Below are 7,218 nucleotides of genomic sequence, written 5' to 3' on the forward strand. Positions count from 1 at the left end.
AACCACTGCGCTACACGGCACCTTTAAGCCTGTCTGCTTGCATGTGTAGTAGTCTTGCATCATTATTATTATTGCTAATGGTATTACGTTCAAGCGTTCGAGATTTTCACAATGCCGAATAAAATGATATTTTGTCTTTATTGAAAGTAACAATGTAATCGTGAAATAATTACAGTCAGTTGACCTGACTTGACACTTTGATCTTTTTCTTTTCAATCTTAAGTTTTTTCAACAGTAATAGTATAGTACTATATCTTAGAACACCACCTCCGAGTATCATACAATTCTATCCTTTCACTCAATGTATATATGGAAATTTGTCCATGTCCCAATTAAGGACACAGTGGCCCTAACATGGTTCATAGTGAAAACACAATTATTATTCATATATTAAGACACACTGCTTCATGTAAAGAATTCTGTTTCTAACTGGGGACAATACATAAGATTAATAAAATATTTTAAAAATCTTCAAATCATACAATATTTTAATCCCGTCACAAATTACACAAAAAATAAACTTATATGAACATTAAGTAATGAAAGAAAAGAAAATTCTTCCAATAAGCATTTTTTTACTTTGACAGTAAGGGAAAAATATAAATTCTGATTTTCCTAGACCTTATTCAGACTTTTCAACAAGTTTTAAAAGTTAAAAAAGTTTTCTGCCATCCTTCCACATTCCTGCTTTATTATTTTAAAGCCTTTTATCTTTTGACTAATGCTTTAAACTTCTTGGAAGGTCTCGGGCCTCCTCGATGGCTCAGTGGTAGCGTTGTCGCCTTGTAATCATGGGGTCCTGGGTCCGATACCCAGTGGAGGCACACAGTTCTTCGGATTCCGCTTCAAACTGTAGATCCAGTCCCGATTGGCCTTACTGTGCATAAAGTGGACTTAAAACAATAAATAAATCAAACCAATCAATTCTTGGAAAATCTCAAGGAGGCCTAGGAAACGGGGCCGAAACGCTGTGAACGGAAAAGTACTTTTTAAATATTTTTTTATATTTGTGAATACTTAGAGATCCGAAAACAACTGGAATCAAAATGTATACATTACATTCAGTTTTTACACCATGCTTTGTTAACAATAATAATTTCATCTATTACATGTATAAAATTAAAGTGTAACTAGAGCCCTTTTAACACTGTTCCAATTTAGGCAGCCCATGCACATCTCTTCGAAACAGTGACATTTTAAAAGCTTGTGTTGGCAATATTGCAAATCAAGCATTGGAACCTTTTTACGTTACTTGAGTTTATGTCACAGTACAAGAACCAACCAACAATTTGTAACTGTTCTCTGCAAGACAGGTAAGAAACAACAAAATCTGTTGATAAGTAGTTGCTTACTTTTTTAAAGAATATAAAGAATATGTAATACTAAGGACGTATTTAGAAAGTCAATGGGGTTCGGACCCCCAGAAAAACTTACCAAGTACGAAAATTATATAATGAAAATATACTTGTTTAGCATATGTTGTATAATTGAGGGCTATTTATTTCCGCCGAACTTGCTGGAACGTAAGAACTTTCAATTACAATACCAAATAAGATTTATGCACGATACTAATTGTAATGCATACAATATTAATAAAAAAAATGAATCTAACATCGTTTTGATATTAAATAATTATTCAGTTCTTTATCTTTTGACATTCATTTCGTCACCAGAACAGTTATTTTTATTCAAATTTTGGTAATCTTAACTACACGTAATAATAATAATAATAAATATGTGCTGTTATATCTATATTATTATACCGCCTTTTTACCTATTCATGTAATAATAACAAAACAATATTAATTGATACACATAGTATTATGAATAGCCCTATAAATTATACTGATTTATTAATTTAAACATTATTATTTTTTCTGAGGCACTTGGTTTGGACCCCCTCCCCGAAATATATTTCTAGATATGTACGTGTCTGTGTCTGTGAAATATTCCTGGCATCTTACGAGCGTTAAACATATGTATTCAGTCTCTCCTACTCGGTAAGTAATCACAGGACAGTAAACACAAAAGAACTAATTTTGTTCATGTTAGGGAAATGTCCAAAGTTACGCAACGTGACTATGTAATTTACCTAGCAGTTGTCAATAGTCTAACTTTTCTTCACATCTTCTAATGAATCCTTTCTTTGCTAATAGATGGCATTTGAGTGCAGTTCAGAGATATGCTTGTCATGTCGAATGTTGGGCCAAATTGGTTAATATGATCGGTAAGATGTTGATTATTCGGCCTAAAGTGGTTGCCGGTGGCAACCCACCATCGTGAGGAAATTGGGGAGCTCCGAGCGAGTGAGCGTAATCCGGTCGAGAAGACCTACTATAACGGCTGGGGATACGTCGGGCTGACCCCCCGACTATTCCAATACTGGTTGCAGATCTCCACGCTTAGAGGTGACGAAAGATAGTGTGGGAGGGAGACCGGCAGTCGGTAGGTATGCCTACGCCCTTCATGGGCTCTTGCGCAACGGATTATTATTATTATATTATTATTAAAATTTGTAAAAAAGGCGGGCGAATAAATTAAAATTGGCATTCAAAAAGGTACATAAAATAAAAAGATAGTAAAATATGCAGTGAACAAGTGCTATTAGTTTTCTTCGTCAAATCGACGCTTATTGACTGAAGTTTTTTGTTTTGTTTTCTTATTTTTGTGTCCTATTTTATTCTTGCTAATCGCGGCGATGATGATGAATGACGGCTAGATCAAATTGAAGACTAAAATTGGTAAACGCTGTAAGTGCCACAATAATTCAAACACCGTTTTTCACGTTAAACTGTGAAATGTGCCATGCTTTATAATGTGGTAAACGTGAAATGTGGCTGGTAGCCCTCTAAGTAGTTCAAAGGGCGTGTAGAGAAGTCACTAGTGTGCACGTTCTTACGGGCTGATGTGCTGAACGATGCGATTTCCCAACACTTTCGCTTTTGGCACTTACAACGTTTACCACTTTTAGTCCTCAATTCATGAAAGGACACTCATAAAACAAGAAACCATGGTAATTTCTTTTTTAATATGGACATTTTTAGGTAATTTTGTAAAAATACGTTTCTACAGCATTCGGTTGCATGTTTCTGTCCTTATTGTTGGGAAAGGACGCGATGAACAATGACATGACAGTCAGTGTGAAATGTCATCATAAATATCTCTGCTTAACAGCAAATCGAACCGGAGTTTTCTGTCTTGCATCGTGTTTAGATAATTTGTGAGCCACCGAGGTAAACGGACTAGAAAAAATAAAATTCTGATTTGACCAGGAGTCGAACTCGCGACTTTGTTTGATGAAGATGTTCGTTCGTAATTCTGAATGAAGTTTTAAAATCGCAATGTAATGCATTTCTGTGTGGTGCAAGGTTAAGGCATGTAACTAGAAAGCGAATGGTCATACGTTCAAATCTTTTCCAATGTGTTTCTTTTTATCTTCATTCTGTAGTGTACTACACAGGAGAAATTATACTCTTCTCTTCCCGTTTTTAATTTTAAAATAGGTTTGCCTTAAAATTTAATACCGGCTCTGGTCGGAATTTATTCGGCCTACGTATAGGGCCGGTGGCAACCCACCATCGTGAGGAAATGGACATTTCCACTCAATTTTTTTTACAACAATTTTAAAAACTACACCTTGGAAAAATGACCCCTGCAAGTTCTCGCGTTTCTCTGCGTCCAGTTTAAGGCAGAAACGAGACTTCCAAAGTTGCTAGGCTAGCGTTGCGCTGAAAACACGCCGCCGCCATGTTACTACGTCACTCCTTAGGGATAGCTCGTTTGTCGTCTGCTTCGAGCGTCCAGTTCCGGATGGGTAGCCCACGGTGAGCGAACACGTGCAGAAGTTTTACAAATTTGTACCGATTTAAATAATGGAAGAAGGAGCGATAGGAGAAAGGAAAGCTATGCTTTGTAATGATCATTCTTCTATGAAATATCCGTGCTGCTCACGTGCAAGATAAATGAAAGGGTTCAGCTGCGTGTGTGTTCTCAGGCCATGCGAAAAATATTGCTTATAAAATTGGTTGCTGACCAGACACTCAAAAATATTTTCTAAACTTATATTTATCGATATTTACCGTAACCTATGTAGTGCAAAATAGGAATTTTCACATTCTTCACTTTATTTATAAAGCCTATTTAACTTTCTTTTCCATAAAGCAATTTCAGTTTGTGTTCCATTTCTGTTGCGCAAATTATGATCAAATATTTTTGTGCAGATAAGAGAAAATACACTGAGAAGATTACATTAGTTGCACAGTACATATCTATACTTAGTTTATATATAATCATTACAAGGAAATAATGTGTATAACCATGGGCGTATTTAAGGGGGATTCAACGGGTCCACCCCCTTCTTTTTTTGGTTAACTAAAATTACCAGTTTCCTTGTTCTATCCGCTTGTTCATAAAAAATTCCTTCGGACTTATTTCATTCTCTTAAATTAGAGACGTATAGGACGGGGTACGGATGGGAAGGAAATTTCGTAATTCCACACACCAGATGGGACTGCAGACCAATATCTGCAATTTCCTGATAGTTTCGGAATTTCTGCGATAAGAAACTGCATTGAGACTGTCAAATCAGTTATTTTTTCCCCCTCGAATCATATTAAAGAAATTTGGTTCTTAAAAACGTAGTGACACAAGATGAACAGAAAAGTATCAATACTAAGTGGCGTGACTTCCTGACTACAAACACACAACTTTGTCGGGTCCAACATCCCCTCCCCCCATGCTCCCCAACAAGCTTCCGGCCAGCAGTGTCCTAGATTTTCACTTACGAAATAAAGCAACCCTAATCATACCAAAAGTTGATCCATCCCCCCCCCCCCCGTGAACTATATATACGTCCATGTGTATAACAATATCCCATACTGAAATGGTACGATATAATTATTTTGAATTTTGTACTGCGAAAAAAGCCGCCTCATCTCGTTACCCCGAACGCATTAATTGGTTGGTTCACAACTTCACCACTAAGGATCTTATTGAGACGAGACATGGCAGGCTTGGTCTCATTCTCGTTGAGAGTTGTAAATGTCTGTCTCGTGTTTATTTGTAAATGTCTCATTGACAGTCTCGTCTCAATTTATAAACATCCGTCGCGGTTTGAGAGGGCAATTCTCGTTCTCGTCTAAGTCTAGAAAAATATAGAATTAACAACGTATACAAAGGCTTATCATTATAAATACAAAAACAACTTTCTTAATATTTTTTTTATTATTTTTATTTTGACTCCTCGTTTCGACGGTACCGCCCTCGAAAACTATATATTATCCTGCTTATATATGCAAACCAAACTGCAGATTCAGAATTACCAGGAATGAACTGGCGTTGTAATTATTATACACAAAATTCATGATTTATCTGAGGAAGTCGCATGTTCCAGGTTTGACTCTCGACCTGGGCATGACTGTTTCCTTGTGAGTGATATTTCATTGAACTATAAATTGTTACATGGGAGGATGTTTGCTCGAGACTTTGGGGACAGCTAGGGGGATGCTTCTATTGTTAATGTTAGTGTTGCTCACGAGGCGAGGCATGTTCCGTCTCGTCTCATAAAAGGAGATGGGACAAGTGAATGTTTTCGAAATGAGATGGGTCAGAAGAAAAAGTTCGTCTCTTATCATGGTAGTTTGGGTGATACTTAGATTGTGCAGTTGGTGGTAGTGTGTGTGTGTGTGGGGGGGTTGTACTCCTGCACCCCGACTTCGAATACTGCTTGTAGTTATTCATCTTCATTGTAGCGATTAGCCAAAAGTGGGAAGAAATGTGATGTTAGAGATGATACATAATAAATTAACCATGCATTCTCATCGTTGCGGTTAAACAAAGTGAACGGAAAAGCGACGTAAAAGTAGGCTAAATACAAAAATTTGCAATATATATATATATTAACTGAAGAAAACTGTCATTTACTGCAGGAAATTTAAAAACTCACCGTACCTTTTTATACCGTATTACCTCTTATATTGCAGAAATTGGCGTGTAAACCAGTGTGTTCTAAAAGTATTATCTTAAAATTTGTGAAGAAAATATTATGACGAAAATAATTGTAATTCCAGAAAAGGCATTCCTATAGCATTAAGTTCTTGCCAGTCAGAACTAACCTATGTATTCGCAATGAACAAGGCTGTTCACGTGTTCAGCCATTGACTGTTACAAGGTTTGCTTTGTCACCCTAATGGGAAAACCCTCTACCGATTGGCTGAATTATGGTAAATACTACTATATTGCTAGGGCATAATTCATCTCCAAGAAATGGAGCACAGATTTTTGCACTGGAAGTTGTAAGATACTTGTTTTACACAGTAACAAGTGAATTTGCTGTCGATTCCGCGACTCATGCTAAGTTGACGGGACGAGCAGAAGCCCCGCCTACACGCATTTCTAAGTGATGACGTCAGAGGACCTCCTGTCTGTGGAGAGGACGTTTTCAAATCCGTGACGTAGTAGGTGAATTTCAGCGGTGTTTGAAGGCGTGTTTCTCGAGAACCGAAACAAATATCGCCGAGATATTTTGCACGTCTCATGTTTGTGTCATTATCTGTAAAATGAATGGATTTAAAACATTTTTCATGTCAAAGTGGAAATGTCCATTGGGGAGCTCCGAGTGAGTGAGCGTAATCCCGTCGCGAAGTCCTACAACGGCTGGGGGTCGATCGGGCTGACCACCCGTCCCCCTAGTCTGGCTGCAGATCTCTACGCCCCCTTGGTGGCTCGCGTGGGAGGGAGGCCAGCAGTCGGTAGGTAAGCCTTGGCCCGATATTGGGCTGTTGCGCTATTGAATTATATTATTTATAAAATTTAATGCAATTTTAAAATAAAATTATTGTTTTCGACATTATGAGCTCCCAATTCAAATTTTTAATTTTCTTTAAAATTAGCGTGTACACAAGGTATGTAGCATCCCCAACCTTCCCACTCAGAACTCGAAACTATCAATGGCTATGACTATCGTCACTCTCTTGTAATACTTAGAAGAACGCTTCGAATAATTCTAGACAAAACAATTCCATCAAAAACCGACCTAATCCAATCCACACAGGTTTTGCTAAGAAGATTTCTAAGCATGTGGCATCTCAGTCTGGTCTTAACTTATCGATAAGAAAATCTAATGATATGACGTCACGCAACTGCTCCGAACGACCCTAGGCAATGTTTCGCAATTGAAAGATGAGCTGTCCTTCGACTAGCAGCTCCTATAAATGCAAG

The sequence above is a fragment of the Lepisma saccharinum genome, chromosome 4, assembly GCF_977018435.1.
Source record: "Lepisma saccharinum chromosome 4, izLepSacc3.1, whole genome shotgun sequence".
Lineage (NCBI taxonomy): Eukaryota > Metazoa > Arthropoda > Insecta > Zygentoma > Lepismatidae > Lepisma > Lepisma saccharinum.